Source organism: Teleopsis dalmanni, chromosome 2 (genome assembly GCF_002237135.1).
Source record: "Teleopsis dalmanni isolate 2A chromosome 2, ASM223713v2, whole genome shotgun sequence".
Lineage (NCBI taxonomy): Eukaryota > Metazoa > Arthropoda > Insecta > Diptera > Diopsidae > Teleopsis > Teleopsis dalmanni.
Window position 1 is genome coordinate 157586984 of NC_051847.1, and position 19069 is coordinate 157606052.

General features: G+C 27.6%; 1 protein-coding gene across 5 annotated transcripts in view; it reads left to right on the forward strand.

The window, feature by feature from the left end:
* Positions 1 to 19069, forward strand: part of LOC119680510 (uncharacterized protein ZK1073.1) — a 63158-nt gene that overhangs the window by 35108 nt on the left and 8981 nt on the right. The gene's annotated exons all lie outside the window — the stretch shown is intronic.

A 19069-nucleotide genomic window follows, 5' to 3' on the forward strand; every position in this document is an offset into this window, starting at 1 on the left:
TCTTTATTAAAATCAGAATTACTTTCTATGCCTAAATGTAATCTCTTGAGTCAAATAACAAAAATCAACAAGATACATTTTTAACAATTGAATAATATTGAAAAAATTGTACACAAATATTTTAATGTCATTAAGTACTTAGTACAAGTATACTCATATATAAATATATGTATATATATATATTTACTTTAAGTATAGTTGTTTTCCTCTTGGTGAAATGGCCAAATATTTGGAAAGTAATGCCATTAATATTGCATGATACAATAAAATCAATAAAAATAACACCACATACTCTTAAAAAAAATGTCAAAACTTTTGTTTACCAAAAAATAAAAATCGGAATATTCGGTCAGAAAATAAAAGGAAAACTCATTATTCTAATGCAATACAACACTTCGGTTACAGAAGAATTTTCTTTTTATGGGATATGTTCAATTATCGGTTTACATGAGCTTCCTAATAAAGCGAAGTGGAAAATACAACTGCAACCTACATTATTTCTTAAGTATTTTGTACTTCGACATACAAAAAAAAAATTTAATTCAATTTAAAGATAAACTGCGAAACATGTCCTTTAAATTATCTTATTTTTTATATTTTTGCAATTTATTTAGGACTTGAATAAAATATTAGCATCCTTGACAAGCATTTTTGAACAATATTGTTGATAAGAAACGTTTTTTTTAAGATGTTTAGTTTTTCAATTTTTAGTTATTCTTCATTTTTGACGACTTCCTTAGAGTTCTTTGTAATATTTTTTTTATGTTTAACATCTTACTCAAATCTTAGTTTCTGAATTAAACTTTTCTGAATGTCATTTATGGTGCTCTTAGTAATTAATTTTACTTTAAGTACAATTTTTGAAAATGTTTATATAATTAGAGTTTACTTATTAATTAAATATTAAGTAAATAAATTATAATTTACTGAATTTTAATAAATAATTTTAAATTTTTAGTTTATGTGAAAAATTATTTACAAATATTTAATATTTATTTAATGAATTATTTGAGATGTATTTTTCCATATTTTTTATTATCAAGTAGAATCTAAAGTTTACATAGAGCATATAAATATATATTAATTTCCGATAGATGTTTTGTATAAGGACTATATTTTCACTAAGTTCATAATGGTTATAACATCCATTAGTCGATTTGAGTTCTACTTGATTTCATACACAACGTTTGTTTTATGCAATATCCGTATAGTTAAACATTGGGTAACTGGTTTTCGACAAACAGAAGGAGAAATTGTATACATAATAGACATTGAGCCAGATAAATATATAGATATATAACCTGATAAATACGTAGACAAGATATTTAAGTACCCCAGACTCTCGGAGTTGAACTGATATGCAAGGAGCATCTCAATACAGTGAATAAAAAGGCACTATTATCAACGCGGTTATTTATATTATCAACGTGGTTAATAATATTATCAATTAATATAATGAGGTTACCTACATAATGTTGTAATTGGAAAGTAGGACGATTCTACAATAAATAGTCTACAATAAGTTCCTTCATGCTCTATGCAGCGGATGCAAAACCGACACGCGTAAAGAGTGTCATAGTACTGTTTCGATAAGGTAGTATTAAAGTTAGCGTGAGTATTCTGTACGGTATAGTACGATGTAATGCACCTTATAACGTGTAAATCGTCAATAGATATCTCTTAGCTCAGAAATATAAACGTATATGCGCTAATACTACCAGCGATACTATGATTACTATCAAAGAAAAACAGAGTACTGTAATTGATTATGAATATATAGGCCCATGGATATACATAGATAAACAGTAAATCTGGAGAGCTGAACTACGAATGGAGCTAAATGATCAGTGAACATGGCTGTTTCAAAATATGCTTGTTGATAATGCAAATAATGGAAATTCTCTTCAACGTGGAAAAAACTTATTGGCAGGTACTTTCAGTGTGTCGATCAAGTACATACATTATTTTTTCCAATTTGTTTTATATTGGTTCTGTAATATATCTATAACTCTGTGGCTTCGATTTTCGTCTTTTTTTCATCTAACTTTTTAAAAATCGTGATTTGGCTACTTAGGTATTTATTGGAAATACCAATCCTTTACTAATTAAAGTTTTTTAGAACGATCTTTCGGAATTGTTAAAGATTTTGTGATGGAAGATTTCACTATTCAAAATCTTCCGCCTATATTTGTTATGATTTAGTCTGAGTACTTGAATTTGGTTTATCAACTGTATAGTAAGCTTTAATCGTTGACACACATTTAGTTAATTATTAATTTGTTGATGCTGTTGTCTTCATAAATCTTAAAAATCTTAAATATTGTGCAGTGTGTAATATATCCTATACATGCTTCTAACCTATACAAGTTATACTAATTAGACTTTTCTTGTTTCCTGATTAAAAATAAATTTAATTTATTTAGTCTCAGCACTTTCTTTACTATTTTCGATACAAACATTTTGAAAAATTTTATTTTTTATTAACTATTTTTGACAAATTAGTGCAGAAAGTATATTAATATTAGAATTACAAGCTTAATTAAAATATAAATTAACCCACTGTATCTTTATACATTAAGACTGAAAAGTTTTCGGAAATTCTCATTTAAAATTCGCGCGCTGTATATTTTTCGATATTTTAAGTTTATGTAGTTTGGCAGCACTGTCCTTAATTAATATGACAAAAATGAGCGCGATCTGTCAGACAGTTCGTTTACGGCAGCTGTTGAAACCAGTTCACCTCAGTAGTGCGTTGCGAAATGTCTTCGACGGTCGTACGACCGTCCTGGAAGGCTTTGTACCACTCATAAACTTGAGTTTTCGATAAAACTGATTCCCCATAAGCCTTTTGTAGCATTCGCAACGATTCTGCACACGAAATTTCGTTCGAAACACAAAATTTGATGCAAACTCTTTGTTCAATATTTTTTTCCATTGTTTTTTTCGCAACGCCCTACTGAGGTGAACTGGTTTCAACAGCTGCCGTAAACGAACTGTCTGACAGATCGCGCTCATTTTTGGCATAGTAATTAAGGACATTGCTGCCAAACTACATAAACTTAAAATATCGAAAAATATACAGCGCGCGAATTTTAAATGAGAATTTCCGAAAACTTTTCGGTCTTAATGTATGATTCTATATATTTTTGAACATTAAAATTAAATTTCATTTAACTCATCAAAATTTATACTTGTCTTCAGGCAAATTATGTGATTTGGTTACAACTATTTCATTCAGATGTACAATAGTATTAACATTTCTTCGTAAACTTATCTTCTCATAAAATTTATGCACATTTAGTAATAAAAATAATTTAATTCGCACACAAATGCTTGCTAACAACAGATATAAATACCCAAAAACATTGACAAAATACAAATGGGAAGTAATTCCGCGTCAAAATCCAAATTTAAGACAATTATTTTTTGGCATTTCAGTTTCATAAAATATTATTATTATTAACATTCTTATTTATGCTTATTATCTTCCCTTCAGAACAGCAAGGATAGCTTATGTGTAATTTAGCATGTTGAATGCCTGTTTTGGTGAAACAATAACAAAATACGACGACAGATTGTGTCACGTATGTGGCATCCCAAAAACTAGGCAAATATTTTCAAAGATGTTCGAGCAAAGTTTTGAATTTTGATACGTGCTCTAGACAAAAGAACTGTTTGGTATCTTGTATCTGAAAGCAGATCATCACAGCAAATAACGGCTACCGCCTTAAACAGTTTATACAAAGACAATATACTTATAAGAATTATTACACTAACGAAATTATTAAAATAAATAAAATATCTCGTACATATTTCATTAGTTTGTATTTCTCTAATGAATACTCAATAATGTAAAGAATATATCAATACTTGGAATATTTGATTAGATATGCATAAGTATACTTGTCGAACTTTTGTCTGTAAATTATGCCTGCAGAAGGAAACATAATACATTGTAGAAAAACAAAATTTATCTCCGAAATTCTTTTTGAATTTAATATATTAAAGCATTAGAATATTGAATACTAAACAGAAGGAAAGCTTCTAAATCAGATCAAAACAAAAAATAAAAAAATATTGGTTTTATTCTTTGAAAAAGATTTACTACATAACTTCAGATCATTACATAGCATTTTAGAAGCTTTAAAGTGTAATTGATATATAATTATTGGATACTTTGTTGAAATATTTGATTTTACTTACCATTTAGTGTTATTTATTGTAAATACATTAAAGCTTTATATTATGTTCAGACAGCCAAATTTCCTTAATTTCTTAAAAATGAAATTACGTTAATTTCGAAAGTGTTCATACTGCTTCAAATTAAGAAAATCATATGTTTTTTGTTTACAAATCGAATGTTAAAAATGACATGCTCCAAACACCATTTGTATCTGGGAAATTTTAAAAGTTGATTATTATTTCATTTAGTACTTTTATTTGCTTTAGTGGATTTCAGGTATGCGAATTATTAAATTTCACTCCATTTTAAAATAATAAATTAATATAGAGAAAGCTCTATATCCAAATTTAAAAGTTTGCACTACTTTTAAAATATTTCCCGGTTTTATTGAAGTTAACTGTCAATAACATTTATTAAAAAAATGTCACTTTTTCGTTATCACAACTTTGTCTTTTGCTTAAAATTTGTCTTATGCATAGTTGCATTTGAAATGTCCCTTAATTTCAACCTTCGTTTCAACAATATTAAGACCATTTTCCTTAATTTCGTGCTAACCTTAATATTGAATTTTGTATGGAAAAAATAACTTAATTTCGCTGAAACGAAGATGAAATTTAGATTTGTGCGAAATTAAGGTGTATTAGACTTTATAAAAATTATTTATATGGAAAAATATTTTTTAATCTGGTCGAAACTTCAAATAACTAAGCAACTTTATTTTGATGATGTGTTTAAAATTTGATCATTGTAAAATTTTTATTATTATTTTTATGTTTTAAAAGTTTTTTACGTTTACATGAAGTACTTTTTGTTAAGTTGAAATCACTTTTAACGGCGCTGTCATGACTTCATAAAGTGTAACCTTAATAGTAATTCTTTCTGGTAAAATTCTGGTTAGATAATAAAAAATTTATGAACATATCTGATGATCCACAAAAAGAAAAATAAAATGTATTTAGTACAACCTACTGTGCTTGCGGCTCAAAGCCATTAACATATCAAGCATTTCATGTTCTGTAAGCGAACGCATTATCCCATCCACTCGCAATTAATGCTTGGTAACGTTCGTTTGCCCTCGGCTGAATGCATATGCATAAAATCCGGCAAATTCATACCTCAACATTTGATTTCTGCTTTAGTGCTTAGAAATTCATAAATGGCGTACTTATTATGAAATTTATATGCAAATGTGTATGTATACTAAGAAAAAGCTTGCATTAAACACTAACACATACGCACGCACATGACATACATTTTCTAAGATTGAATTGCATTATTGTGTTGCTACTTTTTTACCATAATGCTTTGCACACTTTTGGATTTGCTTATATGTATATACATATATGTTACCATACATTTTATATGTAGAGAATGTTTTTTATAATGTTGGTATGTGTGCCTTATTCCCTCGTTCGTCCTTTGTGCTATGTATGAGAATAATGCGCTGTGCATGAACTTTCCTATGTAGGTGCTACTGATGTGAGCTGTTGATGTTTACTGCTGACTGTTGTACTGCTTACTGCTGTACTGCTGTACTGCTGTTTGCTTAGTAGGTTTTCAGGACGAGGGGATAGTAACTCATTGACCTCAATGGAGGATTTCTTATACGTTTGTTGTTGTTTATTTGAGTTTTTTATTCGATTTTGTATCTCACAATAGCTGTAAAAAGTGCTTCTGTAATTTTTCGTTTTACATGATTAAACAGTAAAATCACGTACTAAAAATGCGAGCTTATCAAAAAATAGTAAAGTGTTAGCTTGTACATATATGTACATAGATGTATTGATATATAAGTGTATAAGTGTATAAACGCATTAGTATCTATGAGTATGAATAAAAACGAAACTGCAAGTTTTTGTTTGTTCTCATGCTTGCATAGATTTTAGTGCGTGACACTATGTGAATTTAATTTTCCATAGTTGTCAATCTTATATAAATTTTTTATGTGATTCGAGTAGTCACAGAGTAGTCACATACGAAACGAGGACTAGACTGTGTAATAATACAAGGATCTACTCAATCAACTTTCACATAAAATCGAAATGTGAAAAATCGAATATAAAGAACACTATATAACTTTAGGAGGATGATTTTGACTTTGCAATTATTTCCCTGAATAAGATATTTAAGAGTTTTATTAAACTTTATCAAGGATTACTGTCATTAAGCTGAATCGAAGTAGAAGTAGTTTGGCAATGCACTTTGTTTTTATGTTCAACACTGTTACTAAAACATACCTAAAACTAAACTCCTACTAAGTTATACTCTATAAAAATAACTATATGACCTCTCTTCATTATTATGATTTTAAAAATATTTAAGAATATGATTGTAAATTTCTGAAAAATGGTTGAAAATAAAAAATAAACTAACTTGGGGTTTTAACTACATCGAATAAAAAAATATATTATAGTGCGCTAACGTCGCACAAAGTAACTCAATTAAAATTAGATGATCAAAATTCGTTACTTTTTGAACCAGTATAGATATTAAAATAAATATTTTTCTTTATACTGTTTTTAAATTGGACCTTTTTGAACCCAATCGATTCTTCGGAATCCTTCCAAATGTGGTCACATGCATAGACAACTATAAATGAAAAAAAATTCACTGAAATATCTTTACTATTCAGAAAATAGCGAATATTGATTGTATAATTTTAATTTAGCCACACTGTGCGTCGAAGGTAATGCAACTATGCCAGTGCTTAAAACTATCCTACATACATTTCACGTAGACCGATCTATATGTATTCAACTCTTTCGTAATATGTTTAGAATGCGTTCCTCAAACCATCAGAAATAGAATAAAGTCACACATACCAAGCGAATATGTCATTTGGCCATTTAGGTATAGGTAGGTATAGGTTGGAGTGGCGGCCTTGTATCCCAAAAAGCCCACTTAAGCACAAATAAAGGCCCATTGTGGTACCACAGGAGTTACGTTATTTGTATATAGATTTTAATCAGTATACATTTAACGCCGAAGAAAGGTAACGACTCCCCTATTAGGTAAAGGAAAACCAACCTGACAGTTCTATTAACTTGGCTAGGTCCCTAACATTACAGGATAACAACTCAGTCAGGTCAGTTAAAAAGGAGATCCAAGGATTTTTTAATCTTCTTCTGGCTAGGGAAGGGCACTGACACATGAGATGGAGTACAGTCTCCTCCTCATCCTCAGAGCCAAAACCTCGACAAAAGTCGTTAAAGGGGAGACCCAGTCTCATAGCGTGCCTTCCTATTACGCAGTGTCCCGTCAGCACAGATACCGTAGTGCTGAGCAGGTTCCGTCTTAGTTGAAGTAGCTGACTGGTTCTTTTCTTGTCAAAGTTCGGCCAAGTCAACCTAGAAATCTGACATTGAGGTTCATCAGCTCAGTATTGCTTGGCTATGCTCAGGTATTTTTGTCCTATTTGGCCATTTATATATGTAGAATTATTTTTGTCAAAAATATGTTCAAATTTTGTTATTTTTTACGCTTATTTTTTAAATTATAAATTCCGAATGCTTCTTGCACAAAATATATATAAACCTAAGTTGTAAACTTGATTTAAATGAGTTAATTAAACAAACATATATATGTATATAGGCGGTTCAGCTGAACTAACATACAATGAACTTTCAAAATACTGTTGTCATAACTTCCAAAATGGTGATAATATTATATCCATGTTTCACTTATGACAGTGGACTTAATTGTTTATAAATGTACAGAAGTATTTGTGTCTCAGTTAATTGAGATTTTAAAACTTCAAATACATTAATAAATGCTTTAAATATGTACTGTGATAATGCTATGTATAAGTTGCAAACCACAATTATCTATTTTTAGTACCTTTGAACACCTCACTTTGAATAAATCATAAGAATCTTGGATTAGAAATCTACAATACTGACCGCACACTGACACTTCTGAAAAACGTTATGGTGTTGATCGAATGAATACTACATCTGTTGCAAAAGTGGTGCGAAACTCAACAAGTGATTATTCGTTAATAGATAAGATTGCGATTGATTGGTGGAAACTTGTGCAGTGTGTGGCACATTTGTCGACTGACTCAAAACCGCAGCTCACAGTTAAAATGCCTATATCGAATATTCAAATAAAACAGTAATTTCCCAAAAAATTTTTTTGCTTGCTTCAATAAAATTCAATTGCAAGAAAATAAGTAAAGTATTCTGATAAGTTGAGAGGACACATTTGGGCTAACTTTTTATTCATTTCATATACTCATAAATTTTAGTAACAAATTATAGGCAAATATTGTAATGATGCATTTCATATATGTATTGTATATTTGCTTATGTACACATATACATATAATATGTATATACTTATATAAGATTAATCAAATGGTTGTATCTCTTTTTAAACCCTATGAGACAGCTTGTCACTTGCACATTTATATTTATATATGAGTTCAAACGTTGGCTAGGTTGAGGTGGTAGTCTTGTTCGTCAAAGCGTCCTAAACACAAATAATGACTCGTTGTGATACTAAGGATGAGCCACTAAACGTACGCTAGACCTAAAGAGTCTAAAGGTAGAAGTGCCAAAAATCTAGCACTCGAACTAAGTCTCTTTGAGAAGATGCAAGCATTGGTAAGGTGGAGCATTAGTCTTGTGCACTAAAGCTTCTTAATCATAAATAGTAACCAATTACGATATCATCAATGAGACATAGTTCGTACACCAGATCTAAAGGTAGAATTTTTAAACATCTACGCACAAATGTTGTGGATCTATAAAAGTTCGTTTAAAAGTTAACAATCAATACATATAAAAATAGATATATGAAAACTTGAATATATTTTAATTAATCTTGCACTTTTCTTAATATTGGGTTATCGTTTATTAAATTGAATTATTTCTCAATAAATTTAATAACATTTTTACGCATATATGTAGCTACATACATTGCTTTTACAAAATTTAAAAAGACTTAAATTTATTTTTGGAAAAGCAGGTTTAAATTCAAAACTTTTCCTTTTACTTTGTTGTTGTCAAATGCACAACTTTGAAAATTGAATTAATACGGCGAAATTGCTAGCAACGCTTGCTGGTGGAGCAGCGAGTCTCGAAATCAAATGCCTCACAATGTTTATAATCTAATAACAACATTCGGCTGAAGAGTCCTCAAGTAGAGCACTTCAAATAAGTGAAATGTGTTCTTTAATTAAGTTCTGAGGCTTATAGAAATAAATGCTGACTTGCCAGTATGTACCGACCGCCGCCTTCCGTCTGCACATTTTGTCGTCTCTTATTTATTATTAAAAGTCAATTATATAAACAAGAAAATATAAGCTCAATAAATAAAAAATTATAAATTATCACGTCCGCTTTAATTGACTTTCATGTACGTGTAAGTATGGAAAATTCACACAACAAAACAATTTTTGTTGCTGTTTATGTTGCTGTTATTGTTGGCCTCTGTTAAGGCTTTTCTTGTTGTTGTAGACACAACGAAGACATTTTACTACACGTTTTGTATTTTGTAAGAAAAAGTTCTTTACTGCTGAGCTTAATAAGTAAATATGAAAACAAATAGCAACAGGATTATGTTCGTGTTGTCTACTTTACTGCAGAGATTGAGAAACTTAGTACTAACAGCACAGAAATATATTAGAGAGACTACATACCTACAGGTACATAGAATAAAGGAATATATTAGAAACATATTCAAATCTACTTTTTTAAGGTTAAAAATGTGCTGTAAAAACTTTAAAATGCATTTGATTATATTTTTAAAATTTTTGTTAATTAAATAGTTAATACATTTTCGAATCAACATTAATTTAGTTAAAAAATTTTTAATGAAGTAAAAATATAAATTTAGAGGGTTTTCGAATAGCAAAGAAAGAATGAAAGAACAAACAAAAAAATTTATTTAATTTTATTCAAATTTGGCTGGCCATACAACGCCGTTTCGAGTATTGCCAACTATATGTCTTGTTATTGCAAGCAGCTCATTTGGTTTGAGGTTGCCTGTCAAGTCATCAGTGCTGGACATTGGCACAATATATATACCGTTGTGTCCTTTTCTTCTAGGCATAGTCTACAAGTGTCTTCCTCAACAAGAGGATAAACGATGTTATTCAGATAGAGTTAAGCCAGTCAGTCAGTGTTCAACTAAGCACAAAGGGTTAACGAGCAGCACGAAAAAAATAATACTAATTTCACAAAAAAAGTGAGTAAAAGACTTTGTACAAAAATGTTATTAAAATAATAATATTTATAACCGTAAATTCTTATAATTTACCAACAAATAATTTTATAAATAATCACCAATTTTTGGTCAAAAATGATCTATAATAGAGCTCTTTCCAATCATATTACTTTGTAAGTCAAATTTTTAAGTAAAATGAAGTGTCTATTGTTCCTATAATATTTTATTAAGTTTTTCATCGGCACACGTTGTTAAGAGTTTCAAGTTTCTCAAGAGTAATAATTCAGAAATACGCATTGAATTATTTAAATTTTATTCCAAAAATGCTTTTCATAACTGTAGACTTATAATAGGATGATATCGTTTATATATATTTTATATGTGTTTATTATGATTTATTCTACTAAAGCAATTGATGAATTTGTTTTGTTAACTTGACCTAGATATTTATTTACATATAAAAGAGAAGACATTTAAAATCTACTGAAGTTTTTAATTTGCTTTGTTTTTTTCTTTAATATTTATAATAGTGACTTCAAAGTATCTGGTCAAATCACTAACAATATTGAGAAATAGAATATTAATATCAACTTTCATGAACTTTCAACTTATATTTTATATATTAGGTTAAGTTTGTTAGTAATACCTTCACCAAAAATTTTTTTACCAAAAATATTAATACAATGCTACACAAATTTTGGATCCAAACATAAACGTTAATAAACGAGTTTAAAAAATTATCTACATGAGAACGATTTATTGCATACCGCACAAATACAAACCTCGCTTACTATTCCTTACAAATTAAAAATAGTGCTTTATATATTATAGCAATGATTGTTAAAATCATTTTTTTTAGTTAATGAGTTATTACTATATAGTAGATTAAACCGTAGTTTGTATAATGATGAAGTGCATCTGGTTGAAATACTTATGCAAATTTATAAGAAAAGGTTTTCATTTGTAAGTCCTTTGACAATACAGTGTGTGCTTTCCATTGGTTAAATGAAAAGCATACAAGTTCTTTATTATTTAAACTAAAAGAAACATAACTTTAACATTACTTTTTTTTTAAATATTCCTGGAATGATGAAGACTAGATATTTTCTCAATTGCCTATGTAAGTCATTGAGATCCCCTAACGTTATCGCTTAAAAACATATGAGACTTTTACTTTAAATTCGTTAGAAGGTATATTAAATGATATACTTTAAAATTTAATTAAAAAACTTTTTTTTACTTAATATATTACAATTAATACTTCTTGCTTATAAGTCTATGCCTGTATATTTATAATTCCATTTGTAATCGAAAATAATTTCTTCTTTATAAATTAATCAAATTATTTAAACCAGAGTTAACCTCGTATGGGTACTACGTTAAAGAAATCCTTATGCTCTTTTTCAAAGTTTCACAATAAAAATTAAGTAGTATTCTACTGTATGCATAAAATCTCTTCAAATAATTGTATTTAAATTATAATTGAATGTCTGTATTTAAATGTGATTAACAACTCTTCTTTTTTATGTTGTTGTACTTTACCAAACAAATAATTTAATTTAATATAAATTTAATTAAGAATAAACTTGTATTGAGAAAAATAAGAAAAATTTCAAGATAAGTTCTTATGTATAATTAAACAAAAAATCTGATACTAAAAATATTGTTATTATAATGAATTAATTTAAAATTTCTTGTTTCAATAAAATACAATTAAAAAATATAGTGTAACCTACATTCCCCAAATGAATGAACCTCAAATCATTTACTAAAGTAATAATTTATATATTGAAAATATTGTCATCACAAAATTTAGGTTACCTGTAGATATTGTTCTTCCAATAAAATGTAACAAACATTTTAAGCGCTACCTAACTTCTCTGAAAACATTTGTCAAAAAATAAAAGTTGCTTAAATTTTTTACTAATACTATATTCAGACAACCAAATTTTCTTAATTTCGTGAAAATGATATTAAATTAATTTCGAAACTGTTTATACTGCTCCAAATTAAGGAAATCATATATTTTTTGCTTTCAAATCGAATGTTAAAATTACATACTCAAAAGACCATTTTTATCTGTGAAATTTTAAAAGTTGATTATTATAACTATAAACGATAGCATTCAGTAGTTTTCACTCTATTTTAAATTAATATCAGTTACAGGTTTTTCTCTTATTCAATTTAATAATTTGCACTACTTTCAAAATATTTTCCCGGATTTTCCCGAAGACAACTGTTACTGACATTTATTTAAAAAAAATGTCACTTTTTCGTTATCTCAACTTTATCTTTTACTTTAAAATAATCTGAAGCATAGTTGCATTTGAAATATCCCTTAATTGCTGCCTTCGTTTCAATGAAATTAAGGCCATTTTCCTTAATTTCGTTCTAACGTTAAAACTGAATTTTGTATGGAAAAAAACAACTTAATTTCACTGAAACGAAGATGAAATTAAGATTTTTGCGAAATTAAATTGTGTCCAAACATAATATAAAGTATTTGAGATATTGAAAATATTGTCATTACAAAACGTAGATTACTCATAGATATTCTTGTTACAACAAAATGCAACAAACAATTTACTTGATACTTAATTGCACTAAAACCAAAAAAAAAATGTATGCTAAAAAAAAATTTCTAAAATCATTTACTACACATTAAGTTCTATGTTTATAATCAGTGAAGATGTGGGGTTACTAGTAGATATTTTTGTTTAAATGAAATACAATTAAAAAATAAACCACTAGCTGTTTACACAAAACCGTACCATAAAAATATTTTGAATGTAAAATCCATAATTGTTGTTATTTGTCGCTTACACGATTATTAAATAAAACTTATATGATTGAACTTTTAAACTTTTTTTTTATTATTAAGAGTTTTTCGAAAACGGTTTTATTTTTTTTTTGTTTTTGTACTGTCTTTTACAAGAGAAGAACATTTGGCAAATACAATTTCTTGTAATGTTAAAAGTTCAAATGAGCCTATCGTTTTGCAAATAATAAAATCCGAAATGTATGGATCATTAAGTTTTTATTAAAATTTTTGTATATTTTTATCCTACACATTTATTTCATTTAATATTTTTTTCTTTGCATTTAATTGAGCACAATTGACTATGATGTTTGCTTTCCATTTTTATAAATTTCGTTCTTAAATGTTTCGCAATTTTCGTGTTGTATTGCAGATACAATTGTTGACTTCAGAGCGAACGTCAGTACACTTCATGTAATCTTCCAGTGTTTTCATCATGTTAATTAAAATGTGTAAAATGCTTCAATGATCTATGAAGAATAAATAAACGATGAAACATGCTTAACTTTCGATTGCATGCCGAACAAGTTAAAAATTTATTACTTCAATTGACAAAAAACCATTATTTTCAATTGATTTTGTATGATTGTTTTGCATTTTAATTTATGGCTAATTCCAATTTTATTGTTCTTCAATATTTTCAAATCGAATTGTTTATACATTAAGACTGAAAAGTTTTCGGAAATTCTCATTTAAAATTCGCGCGCTGTATATTTTTCGATATTTTAAGTTTATGTAGTTTGGCAGCACTGTCCTTAATTACTATGCCAAAAATGAGCTCGATCTGTCAGACAGTTCGTTTACGGCAGCTGTTGAAACCAGTTCACCTCAGTAGTGCGTTGCGAAATGTCTTCGACGGTCGTACGACCGTCCTGGAAGGCTTTGTACCACTCATAAACTTGAGTTTTCGATAAAACTGATTCCCCATAAGCCTTTTGTAGCATTCGCAACGATTCTGCACACGAAATTTCGTTCGAAACACAAAATTTGATGCAAACTCTTTGTTCAATATTTTTTTCCATTGTTTTTTTCGCAACGCCCTACTGAGGTGAACTGGTTTCAACAGCTGCCGTAAACGAACTGTCTGACAGATCGCGCTCATTTTTGGCATAGTAATTAAGGACAGTGCTGCCAAACTACATAAACTTAAAATATCGAAAAATATACAGCGCGCGAATTTTAAATGAGAATTTCCGAAAACTTTTCGGTCTTAATGTATGTACTTTGCATGCTGCATCATTTGTTTATTCTCATTAACTTTGTATCTTTGAAATACACACGAGCGCATGCAATATATGAGCGATGCTTTTATGTAGAGTTAAGCATTTTTGTATACTTTAAGATGAAAATTATGGCAAAATTATACGCTTTTGGTAGATAAATAAATCACTACAATTATTAAAAAAAGGTTTATTAGCATTTATAGCTACAATAGTATAAACAATCTAATATGTAGAAGATGATTACAATATCATATTAAAACACTTCAAGAAATCAATTTTATGCGATTTCAAAGAAAATTTATAACTATGTTTATAATAATAATAATATTGTTTACATTATCTACATAAATACTGGGGTGTTATATTAATAAAAGATTAAAAGAATCCAAACTGTTTATATTAGAAGCGATACGATGGCATGAATCAATATAGCTAACTTTAGAAAATGAGCGATTATCACTTTAACTTAATGACTTATTTGTATTAGCAGTTATATAAATGATTAAATATAATATTAAATACGAAAAACCATATATTTGTATACTTTTCTAAAAAAAAAATCTATATTAAAATATTCTGTCGAAATTCGAAAATGTTAAACATAGTAAGTAACATAAAATATTTTATCATATACTCAATACACTACACATCATTAAGGTATTTAAATAATTTTAAAAGCGTGATTAAAAAATAAAGGAGTACCCAGTTTGTAGACTTTGTTGGCAGCACTGTTTCAATGACATATGTTAAACAGAACTGTGATTCAAGATATCATAGTTTAGTTTAAAATTTGCTTTTTAAGAATATTGATCATTTAACAACCGATAATGCTAATGAACTAAAATTTAACAAATACAAAAACTATGTTAATGAACTTGCTTTTATTCAATTTAGTCAAATTAAATAAAATTATAATAATACTACATCAGTTTATTTCTATAATTTATATCATAGATCTTTCATAAATATATATCCATTCCATAGCAGAACATATGTAGTATTTTCAGTTCTTTAATCTCATAAACTTAGTATTGTAAAATTCATACCGTACGTAATAATACTAGCAAATTCATATTGTAAAACTGCATTATACTCTGCCAAATCTTTTCTCAAAAAATTATTTACCAAAATCACTTTATAAATGTATGGAATACTGGGTGTATCGATAACATATCCCACGTACCAACCTTATGCGGGTGAACCTTTAACTATTCCACAAAAACTAAAAATAGTGCTATACTATATATATAATTACAATGATTGTTAAAAGCAATTTTTCACTTTATAAATAATTTGTATAGTGCTTTGCATATGATTGATATATAAATATTTATGCGAAAAGTTTTTCATTTGCAAGTCTTTTGACAATGCTTTGTACGTTAATCATTGTTTTAATATCTATATTTATATCCTTATTTTAAGTAATATAAAATATAGAATCTGAACTATAGTATTTTCAGTTACATGATTATATAATCTCTTAATATTAATAATTCATACCCTACCCTATAATAATGTCAACAAATTCAAATATTGAAATTATACTATACTTTAAACAAAAAGTTAGTTTAAAAATTTATTTAAATATTTTTATATAAGAAATTATATTAAAAATCAATTAAAAGAAATTTAAAAATTACTTTAACTAAACTTATTACTATTTACTAACTTATAAACTATTTACTAAAATAACGTTAAAAATATATGGAATACATACTGGGTGCATCATACAATAACCCGCAATTCATGCTCATGCAGACGATGCCCTTACTGACACAAATTTAAAATAGTGCTTATATATAATTGCAATAATTGTTAGAAGCAATTTTTTTTTAGTCAGTGAATTTTTACTATATAATACATTAAGCCATGACTTCTATAATGATTATGTGAACTGGTTGATATAAACAAATTTAAGGGAAATGTTATCGTCTCGTTAAACGTTCTGTTATTTAATATTTTATATATACATTACTTCAAAAATTTTAAATAAAATGCAGATATTTATTTATAAAATATACTTCAATTATTTGGTTTAAGTATAATAAGTAAAAAAGATTTTTTCAAGGAATAACTTTCAACGTGTATATTATAGAATATTTCACAGTGCCTATTATTCTCATATAACTCTTATATACAATAACTTCAAATGAATTCTGTTTCTAATTTTATTTTGTTTAATGAACTTCTTTAAATTAAACTTAGTCAATTATTAATATTCAAGCCAAATTATAACATTATTATTGATGTATTTCTTTAATTGAAATAATAGACATTTATAAATATCTCCTTCAACATAGTAGCAGACCTATAGTATAGGTACCGACATGAATCTCTAATCTCACGAGTTATGATTGTTAATATCATACTCTTCATTGTAATTTCGGCTTATTTATATATTAATTTTTTTTTTAAATCAATTTATAAAGTTAAATATAAAATATTAACATTTACCAAAATTGCTTCAAAAAATTAACTACCAAAAATTCACTAAAAATACATGAATACATACTAAGTCAAAAATATATCACGAAATATTTCAGCTGAAATTGATGACATCTTCAACGCTATTCGGAAAAATAGGGACAATCAACCACTATATTAAATAGTATTGTCAATTAATGCACTACTTTACTTAAAAAATTAGTATGTATTCCTTTAAAATAATTTACTCATAATATTCTATAATTAAGATTAATTATTTATTAATTCTAATTATATTGTATTATTTTTTTTTTGTTTTTATCGATGCGGAATAATCAACTATTTCCTAACATTAATCAAATGTTATTAATAATATTAGTTTAGTTCTGGATATTATTCTATATGATATTATTCTATATGGCAAAGTATAAGATTTTGATTTTTTAATGCTTAGCTAAGTTGTCTACTGTTTTTAATTGACAATATTCATAATTAAATGAACATATTTAATCATTCTTTTTGTTTTTTCGCAAAATTAGCTAACGAAATACGTTTTATTCTATAGTGATTTTTCTTAAGTTCAAATATTGCATTAATAAAATTAATCACATATGGAAATATGAGATATATTGCTAATTGATGTCAAAAGTGGTTTTCAATATGAATTGCCTTTACAACAGTAAATAATGAGTCATTGAGTAAGACTCGAGTAAGTAAGAAGAAATAAACCGATTATAAAATAGGGTTATTTCATCAAATAATGCTACAAAACATTTAAATATGATCAAAAAGACATTCATAATCCACCTCATGTCAGTGATCGTTCTTGGGATCAAACTAAAGAAAGTACTATAAAATGAAGGAATTAATATTATTCATCGTTTCGTCTTTGTTGAGATAGTTTCAATCAAGTTCTAAGGACAGGCTTCTTAAAGACTCTAGTAATAAATAACAGTAAATAAGTCAACAAACATCGGAATGGGAAAAAAAATAAACTGAAACCGTAAAACTTATATCAATATAGTTCGGATATAGTTTTCTATATATATATATATATATATATATATATATATAGTTTAATATAGTTTTCTTTTACTGTCGTGATGTGATTCGTTCTGAATTTATACCGAAAAGTTAGGCAGTCATTAAAAAATATTATCTAGGTATTATACGAAAAAACAACAATAGTGCTATTCATATTATTCGGATTTCTTTAAAAACCAAAGTTCTCAGGTTGTTCGATTATTCGGATTCACCGGAAACTTCTTAAAACTGGATTTAAACAGCACTAGACAACAATTGAATTTTACATCACGCTAATACAACATAACACAAAGCTGTCATTGAGAGTGAAAAACAAACGCACGGAAAAAACTAAGGGCCATTCCGAATTCTGCCTAAAACAAGTCTATAAATATGTTAACTTGATTAATCCTAACGACATGTTTACTGTTTCAGAAGTGAACTGATTTTTAAATGAATATTTTGTGTTTTCTTAATAAAATCGAAGTCAATATTTTACAGAATCCATTTTTAATGTGTCATCACTCTGATAGTGGTGTGTTTTTACAAGAGCTATATGGCATTCAGAGGCCTGGAGTCCTGAAAACACTTTAAAAACTGTCTGGTAATGCTAACTCAGGTATAGAGCTTCGAGTGCTCATTTGAATCGAAAAATTGCTTACTAAAAATGTACACAGAGTTTAGGTTCTGGGTTAGCCAGAAACCAATAGGTCCATGGGTGGTTTACGAGTAGATAAATTAATTTAAAATAAACTATAACAAAAAATGTTACGCATTACGTATAACTAACTATATGTACTTAATATATTAATATGTGTGTGAATATGCTCTAATTAAGTGTATATATTTTAGAAATTTTTAACCTGTTTTATTTATTACTCGTATCTTTAATAATTATCTTTAATATTTATTCGCCTTATGTTGCTCACTGCTTGAGTGCGTGTGTGGCATGAAGAAATTTTCACTCAGCAATATAGTCGATACTAGACTTCATTCAATGCTTCTGTCTTCCAATACAAATGTGTGCACATTAAATGTGTATCTCCTTTATATTTGATTATATCAACCTATTTATTGGTTATTTACTTAAGTAACAAAAGCAACTGCGGCGTTGCTTTAAGAGGATTAAAAGTTTGTAGCTGCAATAAATTCAATATGTCTCAAACGCTGACATTAAACGTCAACCATCTTCAGCACCTGATAATAAAACATTGGGAAAAAGAAAAACAA